This window comes from Dendropsophus ebraccatus, chromosome 7 (assembly GCF_027789765.1).
Source record: "Dendropsophus ebraccatus isolate aDenEbr1 chromosome 7, aDenEbr1.pat, whole genome shotgun sequence".
Lineage (NCBI taxonomy): Eukaryota > Metazoa > Chordata > Amphibia > Anura > Hylidae > Dendropsophus > Dendropsophus ebraccatus.
In genome coordinates, this window is record NC_091460.1 from 88,458,214 (window position 1) to 88,475,481 (window position 17,268).

The following is a 17,268-nucleotide window of genomic DNA, read 5'->3' on the forward strand; positions in this document are numbered from 1 at the left end:
GTGACCCATCGGACCCGATATATTCATATGGACTCACTGGAGTACTTCTGCACTCTTTTACTGTTTAGGACAGTTGATTTATATGGATGTTTGCATCATGGTTATTTTTTATCAGTCCTGGTATTATATTATCCCTCTCCTTACACTAGTTATCTCTTATTATATATATTGATTTTATTATATTAGTCATTATTATTAATTATTCACTATTTTCTATCTGTTGATATTTATCATTATTTTTCTTTATCATTCTCTATTTATTATTCTGTTGTTATGGTTAGTGTTACTTATACTTGGGGTTCTGTGGACATCATAGATCTCAATTAAGATTTGCATTTTGCACATTTTTCACATAGGGTGTTCCTCGTTGGCCACATATAAGATTGCATATTCCCGCTGAAATTGAGCTGTCATCGTATATCTATTTATTTATTTATTATTTCTTTACACTCATTATATTTCTGGTGTGCTTGGAAAAGGCACTTTGTGATGTATACTTATGGATTATTTTTATAGTATTTTAGTACACATGTTTTCACTCCATTCCTCTGATATTTGATGGTCATCACTTTATCAGTAGGCATGTCACCACTTGCACTACACGAGGCATGTCACCACTTGCACTACACAAGTGCTTCACGCTTTTTTGCACTGTGCACCTCACTTGATTGTTTTTTGTCGATTATTTTTTGTCTTTTATTTTTATTTTTTATTTTTTGCACTTCTGCACTTTTTCACTTATTGTATTGTGTATATACAATCTATATATTTATATTCTTCATATATATCTTTTTTTTTCTTAAATATATTTTTTTCATTCCTATTTACACTTATAGGTTTGGGTTTTTTAATCATCCTGCTTTTTGAATATTTGCTTTTTATCAGCTCTTTTTGTTAATCATGTTGTTATGTCAAGTATGTTATGGCCAACGAGGTTTCATGCATTTATCATTCACTATCAACCCATTTCCATCTTTATTTATTTCCATATCAATATAAGGTGTAGGAGTTGTGATGCACTTACTTATGAATATTTATTTATCTAATTTAGTTATTTTTTTATTTTTCCATCATTATTATTATATGTATTTACTAATATTTATTTAATCTAGTTATTTATTTTTTCATTATTCTATGTATTTTTTCATATGCAATTGTCCGTTATACATTTTTGGTAGTTGTACATGGCCCTTAGGGATACTAGTCATATTGTATCACGTTATGTTCTTTCAAATTGGTTTTGTGTCCGCTTTGCCAGTAGATGGCAGCAGACTCTGTTTTCTTTTTTACTCTTTTACCTGGGTGACGCGCATGCGCGCGGTTACGTTGTTTGTGCGCACCACATGACCGGCGCGTGTTTGTGCACACCACGTGACCGGCGCGCGTCCGCGTCATACAGGTATCACATGATACTTGTCGTACCATGTGATTAGCCAGATGAACGTCATCACGTCGCGCCATCAGCGCTGACGTGAGTTGCCACCGGAAACATTGCTCTGATCTAGCAGGTAATTGTAAACGTGTGCGGAGCGGGTGGATGATTGGGCTACATAGCAGCACTTTGGGTATTTATAGCGTGACCCTCCAGCAGATAGGTACCCCTTGAAAAAGGCTACGCCGAAACGTGCGTAGCCTCCAGCAGATAGGTACCCCTTGAAAAAGGCTACGCCGAAACGTGCGTTGGGGTGGGGGCCGCCGGTGGACACTTTGACTCCATTATCTGTGGTATGATACTCTTACAACTCTATACCAGTTCGAGATTTATGAATTTTTTATAGGACTTTTCAGCCTGTTTACTCCTATATTATTATTACTTCTTGTACCATACCTAGCACTTTAGTCTATTATTTATTTATTCACTCGTGTCCATCTGCAGCAGCCCCCTCATTGTATGTTTTTCGTTTTTTTTTAACATATTGTCAGCCATGGTTCATTGTGTATTTATTGATTATTCTGTCATCATAGTGTATTTTTAAACAATAAAATTTGTATGTTGTAATATATTAGAGGTTCAGTTGCTCTTTTATTGGTATTTAGCTTGCTACTAGAACCCGTAATTCGTAACCTAATACCTATCCCCCATACATTAGAAAAGTACTGGTATTGTCTTGTATGGTGGAGTTCTACAGACTTTACATATGTGTTATTTAGCATCTGTAATTAGATGCTGTGAGCAGGGGAGACTGTATTCATAAGCGCCGCGCTGTAGTAACAGCACCGCGCGGCTGATTTATTACAGCGGGGCGCTTATGAATACAGTCTCCCCTGCTCCCAGCATCTAATTACAGATGCTGTCCGGGCGCGGGGGGACTCCGGTACATGGTACAATTAGTGGCGAATTATAATGTGGGCGGCCGCCCGAACCGCCCATATTATAATCTGCCACTGAATGCCGCCCCCATGAAGACAGCTGGTGGCGCCGCCTGAGGCAGACAACTCAGGTCGCCTCATCATTGCGGCGCCACTGACCTTAAATCTATCCTATATAATATATGAGCAAGTTGGCAACAGTGCTACCAGTTCTAATTTTACAAAGTCTCAAACTTTCATGTTCGCTATTGATTGTGGCATTTAAAAGGTTCAATAATAAACATTAGCAGCAGGAGCCTGCTGCAGAAAGCACCAGCTGTGTAGAGAGTGGGCTCTCCTCTTGAGCCTATTCCATACACCCCTTTACAGCTGCCACTGCCATCGCTTTTTCCCCCACCAGAATTTCTACGATGACATCCTTGCATCACTTTAACCAATCGCTGGTGTTTTATATCACAGAAAGAGATGGAAACCAGGTTTTGGAAACACAGAAACTAAACCTCCAAGTTCAGTCAGAGTGAGGTTAGAATACAACTTCTAATGTGATAAAGATCAGTTTCAAAATCATGAAACACTCTGGCAATGTTGGCAATGAAATGTAATTTGTCGCCTACAGGTTTGCAAGTGATGTCATATTAGAGTCAATCTAGGTTGTAGAATCTTGAATAACCATAATTCGATCTACTGTTCATTGCAACACCTGCAGAATATTTTTCTGAGGGAGCTAAATCTCATTCTCGGTGGCAAGGGAGAATTGTTTTAGGAATATTATTATGGCCGCTTGTGGAAACCATGTGATACACTAAAGCAGGGATGGAGAACCTTAAAGGGGTATTCCCCCCCAAAAACATTTTTGCTTTAATAAATTGCCCACCCATAGCTTTTCATCTTTCCAATATAAAGTTATTAAGGATTCTGCACAGGTTTGCTGTTTTCTGGGTGCCCTCACTCCCTCTGGTTGCATAAAATCCTCAAATCCCAGTCCTGTCCGTCACCACTCCCTGCCCTTGCCCCCACCCTCTGTGACGGGGTCACGTGTCCTCCATCTCTTCAATGGGCAGTGAGCGATTATAACCCTGCCCAGTGAGGAGAGGGATGACAGTCTCTCCCTGAAGAGAGGCACACAGTTGGTCCCCGCCCGCATCACATCATTCCCTGCCTGCATCACATCATCGCCCGCATCACATCATCACCAGCTTGCCCCACATCATCGCCCGCCCTCATCACATCACTGCCCGCATCACATCAACCCCGCCCGCATCATATCACCCCCCCCCCCCCCCCCCGTCCGCCAGCATCACATCACTGGCCGCCCGCATCACCCCCACCCCGTCGCCGCCACTGCTGCTGTTGGCCCGGGACCAACAGCACAATTACACGCCAACCTACAACCCCCACCCCCATGTCAGCCACATCCCGGCCATGATCCCGCTATCCATCTACAACTGTGACCTGATATATTGTGATGGAGATGCATAGCAGCCTGCTGGGACCTGTAGTTCTACACAATATATCAGGTCACAGAACTTCTGTAGAAATACAGGTCCCAGCAAGCTGCTATCCATTCACATCACAATATATCAGGTCACACAGCTTCTGATTTGGATGGGTAGCAGCTTGCTGGGACCTGTAGTTCTATAGAAGTTCTGTAACCTGATATATTGTGTAAAACTACAGGTCCCAGCAAGCTGCTATCCATCTACGTTACAATATATCAGGTCACAGAGCTTCTGTTGAACTACAGGTCCCAGCAAGCAGGTTGAAGCACTGCATTCTGGGAAATGTAGTTTCCTGGCCGGCACCATATTGGATATAGATGGCCTTTAGGAAAAACTTTCTCTCGGGAATGGCAGCAGCTAGTCAGATGGGAGATGGCTCAAAATACTCAGGGGGACTTTAACCCCTTAAGGACCGGGCCTAAAATGGCCTTAAGGACCGGAGCAAATTTTATGAATAAACCTGAACAGGTCCCTAAAAATATCTGGATTTGAAATTTTACTGAAAATTTGGAAATTTGCTGCGAATGTTTTACGCTTTCTATTGTCTAAAAAAAAATGAAATATAGTTTAATAAATGCCGCCAACATAAAGTAGACATGTTGCTAATGCTATTTAATATATAATTTATGTGGCATAACCATTTTCTGTATAAGCAGAAAAGTTTTAAAGTTGGAAAAATGCATTTTTTTACAATTTTTCACGTTGTTTTGTTTTTTTTCATAAAGATTCGTTATAAGTATCGACTCCAATTTACAAGAAATGTGAAGTACAATATGTCACGAGAAAACATTCTCAGAATCAGCCGGATAGGTGAAAGCATCCCAAAGTTATTAATGAATAAAGTGACACAGGTCTTAAAGTGTATTTGAGGGGACTGTATGTTAGAAAGCCCCACAAAGCACCCCATTTCAGAAACTGCACCCCCCCAAACTCTGCAAAAGCACATCCAAAAAGTTTTTTAACCCTTTAGGGGAGTCACAGAAATAAAAGCTAAGTGTGTAAGAAATTTGAAAATTTTAATTTTCTGTGCAGAGATTTTATTGTAATCCAATATTTTTCATAATTATAAACCTATTACCAGAGAAATGCACCCCAATATTTATTGCCCCGTTTCTGCAGTTTATAAAAATACCCCATATGTGGCCCTATTACGCTATTTGACGCAACCACAAGCCTCAGATATAAAGGAGCGCCTAGTGCATTTCAATGGCTCCATTATATTTGGTCATTTCTGACTGTACCACTTCAGCTTGGCAGAGGCTCTGGGGTGCCAAAACCTAAAAAACACCACTAAAGGGACACCATTCAGAAAACTACACCCCTCAAGGAATGTAACTAGGGGTGCGGTGACCATCTGGACCCCACAGGTGCTTCACAGATTTACCCAACAATATGGCGTGAAAAAAGACAAAAGTATTTTTGACACTAAAACGTTGTTCTAGACTTCAATTTTTCATTTTCACAAAGGGATAAAAGGAAAAAAAAAACACAAAACATGTAGCGCAGTTTTTCTCGAGTACATAAATACCCCACATGTGGACATAAAGTGCCAAGCGGGAGCAGCACGAGCCTCCAAAGGGAAGGAGCGCCAATTGGCTTTTGGAAGCTGGATTTCATTTTTTCACTTTCACGACACAAATGTGCCCGTCATCAAGGGGTCCATATCCTCACTGCACCCCTTGTTAGATTCCTTAAGGGGTGTAGTTTCCAGAATGGGGTCACTTGTGGTGGGTTTCCACTGTCTTGGCAGCACGAGGGCTCTGTAAATGCGACATGGCGTTCATCATCCATTCTAGCCAAATCCAACCTCCAAAATCCAAATGGCGCTCCTTCCCTTGAGAGGCTTGCCTTGCACCCACATGGCGCTTTATGTCCACATGTGGGGTATTTACGTACTCGGGGGAAATTGCTCTAAACATTTTGTGTTTTTTTCTCTCTTAACCCCTTGTGAAAATGATAAATTCAAGGCTAGACCAACATTATAGTGTAAAAAATGTAATATTTCATTTTCACGCCACATTGTTCCACATTTGTGCCCGTCACCAGTGGGGTCCATATGCTCACTACACCCCTTGTTACATTCCCTGAGGGGTGTAGTTTCCATAATGGGGTCACCTGTGGGGGGTTTCAACTGTCTTGGCAACACAGGGGCCTTTTAAATGCAACATGGCCCCTCGAAATCCAATCCAGCCTCAAAAAACCAAATGGCGCTCCTTCCCTTTGGAGGCTTACCCTGCACCCGCATGGCGCTTTATGTCCACATGTGGGGTATTTCCGTACTCAGGGGAAATTGCTCTACAAATTTTCTGTTTTTTTTTTATTTTTTAGCCCCTTGTGAAAATGAAAAAATCAAGACAAGATCAATGATTTAGAGTAAAAATTTAAAACAAATTACACTAAATGTTGGTCTAGCCTTGATTTTTTTCCATTTCCACAAGGGGTTAAAAAATAAAATAAACGCAAAGCGTGTAGGGTAATTTACCCTGAGTACGAAAATACCCTAGATGTGGACATAATGTGCCATATGGGCACAGGGCAAGCCACCAAAGGGACAGAGCGCCATTTAGAGGCTGGAATGGAGGATGGAGGCCATGTCGCAATTACAAAGCTCCTGTTCTGCCAAGACAGTAGAAACCCCCCACAAGTGACCCCATTCTGGAAACTACACCCCATAAGGGATCTAACAAGGGGTGCAATGAGCATATGGACCCCACTGGTGACGGGCACATGTGTAGAACATGTGCCGTGAAAATAAAAAATACCATTTTTTTTCATTTTCACGTCTAAAATGTGGCCGTCAACAGGGGTCCATATCCCCGCTGCCCCCCTTGTTAGATTCCTTATGGGGTGTAGTTTCCAGAATGGGGTCACTTGTGGGGGGTTTCTACTGTCCTGGCCGCACAGAGGCTTTGTAATTGCATCATGGCATCCTCTAATGGGAATGGCGGCCATGTCTATTTAGCTGGGGAAAAGGGACAATTATTAATTTATTTGGGGGTATTAGGCCAATTATTAGTTTATAAGGTTGAAAATGACAGGTGTCCATCAAATTCAACCTGTGTTGATCCAGAGGAAGGCAAAAAACCCTTGGAAGGCAGACGACAGTAGCCTTATCACTGGGAAAAAATTCCTTCCCGACTCCATAATGGCGATCAGAATAATCCCCGGATCAACGTGACCCCTGAAATAGGAATAAGGGACAGAATTTAGATAATGTAGAACCCCAATGACGTGTAGTACTCCTTGAAGCGATCCAGTATGCAGAGGCCGGGGTGATCAGGACAGGTGTCACACTGGAAAATGGTGTCCCTCCTGATCCCCGTTACGCCACACTCTTCGCTTCTTCTGGGGTCTCCCGTTCTCCTGTGTGCAGGAAGTCACCTGGAAAATGTTGTCCTGGTGCGATACGGGGTCCTTCATATCCAGAAGCGCTGGGTCCGCTCCATGGCTGCTAAATATTAGGGCTCTATTACTGTTTCTGATATTTTCGGATCGTGCCGCAAGCTACAGTAGCTCGGGCAGCGAGGGACCGGGAGAGGGGGGTGCTGGTATAAAAGTTATCCCCGTACAGGTGGTACCCTTTATCCAGCAGTGGCAAGATCAGTTCCCGAATGATCTTCCCACTAACTCTGAGGATGGGGGGTGGGGCATCTGGGGGCAGGATTCGGGTGTCCCTTCCTTCATACGCTACACTACCCCCAGACGTGTCACTGGATGATGAGGATGAATGGAGGAAAGAAGGATCCCCCCATTCATCCTCACTGGTTGTTTCGGTGTCGGAGGCAATAATAGCATATGCGTCCGACACCGAAAATACCCTGGGGGCCATCTTTATACGGGGATTGGTATATGGGTTATGTAAATGTGTAGTGGTGTAGTGTAAAACTTTATTCCGTGTAGTGTAATGGTGTTTTTTACATGTTTTTTTAACATTAAGTATAAAAAAAAAAAACTACTAAGAAAGGAGTTGCCGATAAATGCCGCACTTATGTGCGTCACTTATAAGCAGACCGTGGCTGTAGGATATAGGAAAAAAACACCCTACGCCAAAAAGGAGGAGTTGCTGATCAGCGGCACACTTACGTGCGATGCTGATCAGCACTCAGCGCCGATAGGGTGCGAAAAAAAAAAAAAAAAAAAACTCTCTTCAACCCTATAGCTACTGATATGTGTATTATATACACTTATCAGCCGCTAGGGGGCAGTAGAACGCAAATTCCGGAAAAAGCCGAAGTTTGACGACGCTGGAGCCGATGATTGCCGATGGGGACCGCCGGAAAAAGACGAAGACGCCGACGAAGACGCGATCGGAACCCGGAAGATGCGATCGGGACGCTGGATCCGGTGAGTATGGGCCACAGCAGGTATTTAACCCTTTAATGGGGTACTTATATCGCCGTGATCGTCCGGCCGGTCCCGGCGATCGGGACGTGGCACCATGGCCACCATTACTTTTAACAGTAATGGCGGTCGGTGCCGTGCTCGGACAGCACCAACCGCCATTGCTTTCCGGGCCATCGGGTCACCGATGACCCGGAAAGCTGCAGATCGCCGCCATTGGCTGATCTGAATTGATCAGTCAATAGCGGCGATCGTCAGCACGGGAAGGGGTTAATCACCCCCCCGTGCCGACAAGCAAGGATGGCCTGCTATACATTATAGCAGGCCATCTTCCCCGATCGCTGCGTGTGTACACGCAGCGATCAGGGAAACCGCGGGAGTAAATGTACGCCCGTTTGCGTTAAGGCACGGGTTTTGGAGGCGTACACTTACGCCCGCGGTCGTTAAGAGTAAGAGCAGCTAGGTTTGGGGACAATGTAATTTTTTAGCTCTTGGTGGAAATACCCCTTTAAGCCCTCCAGCTATGAAAAACTACAATTCCCAGGCAAAGCTTTGGCTGTCCAGACATGATGGTAATTGTAGTTTAGCAACAGCTGGAGGGCTGAAGATTCCCCATCCCTGCCCTAGAGTACTTTTAAGGGCCTAACATTTTACAGGATCCAGAGTATCAATCTGTGGAAAATTCCTGCATTGCAGCTTTATTATGACTGGAAAAGGGAGTTTATTAGAGCCCTATTACATAGGGCGATCATCTGCCCAATCAGGCCAATTCGGGACAACAATCAGCCAAGGACCCGATCTTCGGCTGATTGTTGTCTTTAAGTAAGTTTACAAATCATGGGCTGCCGACCATGAATTGATCCGTGTAATAGGAGGTGCGCGGTCAGCTGCTGATGAAAAAGCCAAACTTTACCTCTCCACACTACCTGGTGTCTTTCCAGCTTCTCCCGGCTCACCGCAGCCACTGCTGAAGCTTTTTCTGCAGTGACAGGCTGCTCAGCCAATCACTAACTACGGCTCTGTCCCATCTCGACCAGTGATTGGCTGATTGGCTAGCGGTGGCTGCAGGGAGAAGCCAGAAGAAAGCTGGCGCGTGTGGAAAGGTGACGTATTGCTTTCCTATAATCTATAAATGCAGCAGGGGCTGCATGGAAATCGCTATAATGTTCGTGGAGCCCTTGCTGTGCGATCGACGAGCCATGTAATAGCCTCTGTACGCGAGCACCAATCTAGCAGATCGGCGCTCCCTTACATAGAATATCGAACTGTGTAATATGGCCCTTAACAATTTATTGTTTAGTATCCAGGATAAAAATCTTAGAGTCAATTTACACAGAAAGATTATCTGACTGTCTGCCAAAGAATTGAAGCCAAAGCCAGGAATGGATTTGAAAAGAGGAAACATCTCGGGCTTTCCTTTATGACCTGATCTCTGTTTATAGTCTGTTCCAGGCTTTGGCTTCAAATCTGACAAATAATCTTTCTGTGTAAATGGACCCTTAGGGTCCATATATACACACAGATTATCTGACAGATATCTGGCAGATTTCTGCAGCCAAAGCCAAGAATGGATTTTAAAAGAAGAGAAATCGCAGTCTTTCCTTTATGACCTCTTCTCTGTTTATAGTCTGTTCCTGGCTTTGGCTGCAAAAATCTGTCAGATAATGTGTGTGCCAATGAGGTGAAGACAGATGTGATTAGATGCAATGGGATTGGTGGAGGCCTTAGAAGGTTGATATAAAAATTGGTGGCTAGAAAAGATTATTTATGCATTAACATTATAATATAAGAGGGATGAAAAATATGTACATTTAGTATAAGGGTAAAGTGTGCCATAAAGCAACAAGTGTGTGTAATTATTATTTATATATTCTGTAGGTGGACCTGCCCGTAAATAAGTTAAAGTAGAAGTACGGCCAAAATTATTTTTTGATGTGTTATTACTTATGGAAAGTTTCTAATGTACATTAATTATGGGAAATGCACATAAAGGGCTATTTCCCTTAATTTAGTAGATCATGGAGCGTTAGAATTCTCTCAGATACAGTGACGTCACGACCCAGGGTGTAATTCCTATGGAGTGTCCAGCAGGGGGCGCTCTATATGTAGAAGTCTATTATTCTATTTATTATTGATTCTATGGATGTCTACGTAAAGTAATGGAATGTAGTGTACAGTGCTTTATTGAATTAATACATCTATGGAATACTTTGGGGAGCAAGTGTCCTTGCTTGTCTAACTTTCCATAAGTAATAACATATCAAAAAATAATTTTGGCCGAACTTCTCCTTTAAAGGGGTACTCCGTGCTAGGGGTATTTTTCGTGTATAGCCGGGGAGGGGGTGGATATAGACGCTACCGTTCACCTACCTCCCCGATTCCAGCGCTGGGTCCCGGATCGCGCCACCCCGTTCTCCTATCCCGCTTCCTGGTCTGAACTCTTGTCTCCAGTTCAGGTGTGGTTTGTAATTAAGCTGCATTCACTTCAATGGAACTGAGTTGCAAAACCCAACCCAAGCTCAAGACTAAAGTGGTGCTTTTTTTTTTTCTAGGGCTGGACAAAAGTTGCTTTGTTTTTCTAAGGCTGGATAACCCCTTTAAGAGATTGGGTTAAATTTAAAAATGACCACAAAATAAGAACACAATACAAGTGGTGCCTTGGATTACGAGCATAATTCGTTTCGTGGCCGTGCTTGTAATCCAAATCTACTCTTAAACTAAAGCTAATTTTCCCATAAGAAATCATTGATATGCAGACAATTGGTTCCACACCCCCAAAATAATGATTTCGTATTCTGAATAACATAGAACAGAAGAAACAAAAATTTAGAAACAGCAGAATATGTGATATTATAAGTTACTATACAATATAGCAATCAGCAGGTGGAGTATAATGTATAGCAACTGCATAACCCTGATAACACAGCAGCAGCTTGTAGATACAGGATGGAGCTGCAGATCCCCATAATACAGTAGTGTAGTGCAACAGGCTAGAATAGAGAAGCAGGGCTGCTGTCAGAGGTCTGTCTGGTCACATGACAGCAATGGGGAAGAGGTGTGTTCACCATGGACCAATCAGGACTGACAGACTGCAGAGAGCATGAAGGAATGAGCAGGACATATGTGGGCACAGTATAGCAGCAGGGCCACCATCAGGAATTTCGGGGCCCCATACAACCAAAGTGTCTGGGCCCCCCACATTAATAAAAAAAAAAATTCTGTGTTCGCCCCACGCCTTGCTGGGAGGTATAATTTGGTTCCGATCAATTCTAGAGAACTGGCTCATATACCCCATTTTCCCCAGTGGCTTAAAATGTAACCTCTGTTATACAGTTATAAAATTGTAGAAATTAAATGTGAACAAGGTGCAATTTAAATGTCACCATACAGACACTTACTTGTATAGCTGCCTCTTGTGCTCTGTATGAAGTGCATTATATTCACCCTTGCAACGTACAATTTATAGCGTGTCTACAAGCCCAGCGGGGCTCATTATGATGGAGACTAAAACTTATACAAGAGTGGGGTAGGGGTTCCCCTGTATTCAGAATGCTGTTGAGTACTAGGAAATGCCCCGTTTGGGGTTATTGAATTTCGAGGGTCTGGGGGGCTGTTTGATTTGTATATGTTCACCAATATCCCCCCCCCGGTATGCTCACTAACATAGAATATGTTGATAAGGCTAATATAATGAGGCTGTTCCATGTTAGTGAGCATATACAAATCACCCCCCCCCCCCCAGGCAGACTAGTTTAGCTCACCCAAGCCAGTGATAGCGAATACATGGCGGTGAGAACGCTTTCTAGGAGATCCTGTTTGTGCAGCAGAGATGTCTTTACCCTGCTCTGCATAGACCCTCGAAATTCAATAATCCCAGACAGGGCATTGCCTAGCACTTAACAGCTTCTGAATACAGGGGAACCCCTACCCCACTCTTGTATAAGTTTTAGTCTCCATCATAATGAGCCCCGCTGGGCTTGTAGACGCGCTATAAATTGTACGTTGCAGGGGTGAATATAATGCACTGCATACAGAGCACAAGAGACAGCTATACAAGTAAGTGTCTATTTGAATTGCACCTTGTTCACATTTAGTTTCTACAATTTTAGAACTGTATAACAGAGGTTACATTTTAAGCCACTGGGGAAAATGGGGTATATGAGCCAGTTCTCTAGAATTGATCTCACACACAGACACCAGCACACATGTATACAGACACCAGCACACCAGGGCACAATAAAGTTGAACTTCTGCAACCTGGAGAAATCACCTGATATCACCTGCAGTCCTATGTAACACCACATAACACAGTGGTATCTCTGAGTACAGATAATGTAGTAGATTTCACCTGCAGTCCTATGTAACAGCACAGATAACACAGTGATATCTCTGAGTATAGATCATGTAGTAGATGTCACCTGCAGTCCTATGTAACAGCACAGGTAACACAGTGATATCCCTCTGAGTACAGATAATGTAGATGTCACCTGCAGTCCTATGTAACAGCACAGATAACAGTGATAGCTGAGTACAGATAATGTAGTAGCTGTCACCTCGGGGCACCCCTACTAAATGATGTTCTACAAAATAAAAAAAGTGTCATACAGTGACTCACAGGTGACGTCTTCTTTGATCTGAGGCGTCACTTTCCCTTTTCCTCTCCATCCGGCCCAGTCCGCCATAATGATTCCTTCCAGATATGTTTCATCTTTTCAGAACCTGCGAGACAAACAATTTAGGCTCCGCACATTTCTAGCAACTTCCTTCCCTTTCTCCCTCCTGTAGGCTCCCATAGTAACTGCGCTGTTTGGTGTTATGTGCAGTAAAGCGAGTAGGAATGTGGGATGCCCCCTGTATGTAGGATTCCCTGCTGTGCCTCCTGTATGTAGGATTCCCTGCTGTGCCCCCTGTATGTAGGATCCCCTGCTGTGCCCCCTGTATGTAGGATTCCCTGCTGTGCCCCCTGTATGTAGGATTCCCTGCTGTGCCCCCATGAGCTAATAATGCCCCTAGAGGTGGCCCCCATAAACTAATAATGCCCCCAGAGATACCCCCATGAGCTAAGAATGCCCCCAGAGGTGCCCCCATATACTAATAATGCCCCCAGAGGTGCCCCCATATACTAATAATGCCCCCAGAGGTGCCCCCATATACTAATAATGCCCCCAGAGGTGCCCCCATATACTAATAATGCCCCCAGATGTGCCCCCATGAACTAATAATGCCCCCAGAGGTACCCCCATATACTAATAATGCCCCCAGAGGTGCCCCCATATACTAATAATGCCCCCAGAGGTGCCCCCATGAACTAATAATGCCCCCAGAGGTGCCCCCATATACTAATAATGCCCCCGGAGGTGCCCCCATTAACTAATAATGCCCCCAGAGGTGCCCCCATGAACTAATAATGCCCCCAGAGGTGCCCCCATGAACTAATAATGCCCCCAGAGGTGCCCCCATACACTAATAATGCCCCCAGAGGTGCCCCCATACACTAATAATGCCCCCAGAGGTGCCCCATATACTAATAATGCCCCCAGAGGTGCCCCCATACACTAATAATGCCCCCAGAGGTGCCCCCATACACTAATAATGCCCCCAGAGGTGCCCCCATATACTAATAATGCCACCAGAGGTGCCCCCATACACTAATAATGCCCCCAGAGGTGCCCCCATGAGATAATAATGCCCCCATGAACTAATAATGCCCCCAGAGGTGCCCCCATGAGCTAATAATGCCCCCAGAGGTGCCCCCATATACTAATAATGCCCCCAGAGGTGCCCCCATACACTAATAATGCCCCCAGAGGTGCCCCCATATACTAATAATGCCCCCAGAGGTGCCCCCCATGAACTAATAATGCCCCCAGAGGTGCCCCCCATGAACTAATAATGCCCCCAGAGGTGCCCCCATGAGATAATAATGCCCCCAGAGGTGCCCCCATATACTAATAATGCCCCCAGAGGTGCCCCCATACAGTAATAATGCCCCCCGAGGTGCCCCCATACACTAATAATGCCCCCAGAGATGCCCCCATACACTAATAATGCCCCCAGAGGTGCCCCCATACACTAAAAATGCCCCCAGAGGTGCCCCCCATGAACTAATAATGCCCCCAGAGGTGCCCCCATGACATAATAATGCCCCCAGAGGTGCCCCCATGAGCTAATAATGCCCCCAGAGGTGCCCCCATGAGCTAATAATGACCCCAGAGGTACCCCCATACACTAATAATGCCCCCATATACTAATAATGCCCCGAGGTGCCCCCCATGAACTAATAATGCCCTCAGAGGTGCCCCCATACACTAATAATTCCCCCAGAGGTGCCCCCATACACTAATAATGCCCCCAGAGGTGCCCCTAAAAAAAACAAACATCCTACTCACCTAATCCGCGCTGTGCAGGCAGCAGCTCTTCCTCCTCTTCGGGCTCCATCTTGCGAGCCGCAGGGACGGGACTTCCGGCAGGCGTGATGACGTCACATCATCACGCCTGCCGGAGAGGTCACGTCCCTGCCTCCCATAGGCTGCTGGTATGAGGTGCCCGCAGCCTATGGGAGAGAATACAGGAGGACGACGCTGACAGGTCCTTCTCCTGTATTCTGATCGCTTTAATGTTCCGCCCGCTCAATGTGCGGGCGGAACATCAAAGCGACCAGTGCATCAAAGCGATCAGATGCTCAAAAACAGGCGGCAAGGGGGGCCGTGCGGGCCCCCCTAGCGTAGAGGTCGGGGGGGGGGGGGCGGCCGGCAGGCCCCCCCCCCCCATGTCTCTTAGGGTCCGGGCCCCATACGGCAGTACCGGTTGTACTGCCCTATCGGCGGCCCTGTATAGCAGTACTCTCTGTCCGGGGAGAGAGGGGTTACAGCTATGGAGAGATTTCCCTGATGTGAGCCCCAGCCTGAAGTATATCTGCTATGATTTGGAAGGTGAGGGAGACTTCCTGGGTCAGAGTACAGTGCTGTAGACCCCGCTATGCAGACCATGTCCCACCCTAACTAGCTCTCCCACCCAGTACAAGGAGCTCTTAAACCAAGTCACAATTCTGAAAAGCTGTAAGCTTTTAAACCAAAACGCTCTTAAATCAAGTTACTCTTAAACCAAGGTACCACTGTATTCAGAGGGGCAGGGTCATCCCATCACCACCTTCTTGATAGGGAACACGTAATATTGTGTAGCACGGTCAGCCAGACCAATGTTTATGTTAGAATTTATAATTTAGACACAATACTCTCTTCTTGGAGAATAGATTTCTTGGACTATGTATGTTACAAATTCATTGGACTTTTCTAACAATGCTCGAGAAATTGCCAACATGGTTATGTGATTTTTTGTTTTTAATCTTTTGTGTTTTCCCGGGGATGCGACATATGTGTCCGGTCCATCCCTGTTGTTGTTTTTCTATGCCTGAAAAATTCAATACAAATTATTTGGATAAAAAAAGGTACCACTGTATTATAAAAAAAGGTGTCAGTTAATATAATTCATTAACAGTGCTGCGGCTGTGAAACACACTCTGTCATGACCTCCAACTAGATGGCCTATTGGGGATACACATCATCTTATTACATGAGATTCTTAATACAAGTCTCACAGTGCCCCCTATATCTTTACTTTTGTAAATAGTATAGTGTTTGAAGACATTTAACTTCGAATGAGCAAAATGTCAAATCAGTAATCATTACCCAAAACAAGAGAAGTCGGAACACATAATATCACAGCTACACACAGACACATCTAAAAATGTATAACCCATTGTTGTAAGCCAACGTGAAGCTATGTTTCTACAATGTAAAAATTTCTACATGCGGCCATCATTAAATCCTTACATTGCTAAAGTGGTACAGAGAGGAGTCACAGTGGGAGCACCCTCTGTACCATGCTCCCGGCTACTTTCAGATCAGAGGGTTGGGGACAGTGGCGTAGCTACCATAAAGGCAGACTATGTCACTGCTAAGGGGCCCGTAGGCCCCTGGTCCTTTAACTGTCAGAATTTGTGATGAATGCTCACAGTTAAATGCTGCAGCATTCTGACTGACAGAGCAAGAAGCCATTGGCTTCCTACCCAGCCAGTATCTCTTGTGGTGGGGACTCCCCGATATTTCAAGAATGAAGATCGGACTATCCCTGTTGAATGGACCGCTGAGTACAGTACTTGGCAATGTCCAGAGCCTCCTGTACAGAATGAATGGAGCATCAGTCCTGTGTACAAACCATTGTTCCATTTAGCGGGAAGTTGGGTTCCTATTCAGATCGCAGGGGTTCCTCAGACCCCCCTAAGGAAAGGGAATAACTAGATTTCGTGCGACACATAGTGTAAAGTTACACCCCAAAAAAGCCACGAAATCCACATGCCTTACAGGCACATTCACATATAGATTATAGGCGTGTCTGGCCTAAACATTAATTTTAAAGCGGGATCGCAGCTGACTCTTATTACCTCCAGCCCCGGACACTGATGTGAGCCCACATCAGAAGCCCTGTCAGTGTCAGGAACATATATATACATTCCTCCTACACGGGGTATGTGCAGTAGGAACGTATATAATGTATACAGATTGCTGATGGGAAGGGGTTAAGCTTCTAGTTTTAATGCAAAGGCTCAAGTATATAGATATTATTAAGGCCTCATGTACATAAATATTACAGGTCCCAAATAGGGCGCACAATCTACTGGCCTGAATGTAAATCCATGTGCATCTGATTTTACACTGTAAGGGTGCATTCACACCTACAGGATCTGCAGCAGATTTGATGCTGTGTTCAGTTATTTAAATGAAATCTGCTGCAGAAAATCAGCTGCAGATCCTGTAGGTGTGAACGCACCATAAAACACAGAGATACAGCGTTTCACACAGTTTTATGTTGGAATGCCATAAAGAAATAGTATGTCCCAAATACAAATTTTACTTATTAAAAAAACTTAGGGGTAGTTCAGCAAAAAAATCAACTGGAGCCAGAAAGTGTCAAATATTTGTAATTTACTATTGAAACTCTCTTCCATTTCTTATGAGCTGCTGTATGTCCTGCAGGAAGTGATATTTTGGTGTTTGGGCAAGGGTTGCATGGACATTGCTAACGATGTCCATGCAGCCTTTACTGCCTGATCATCAAG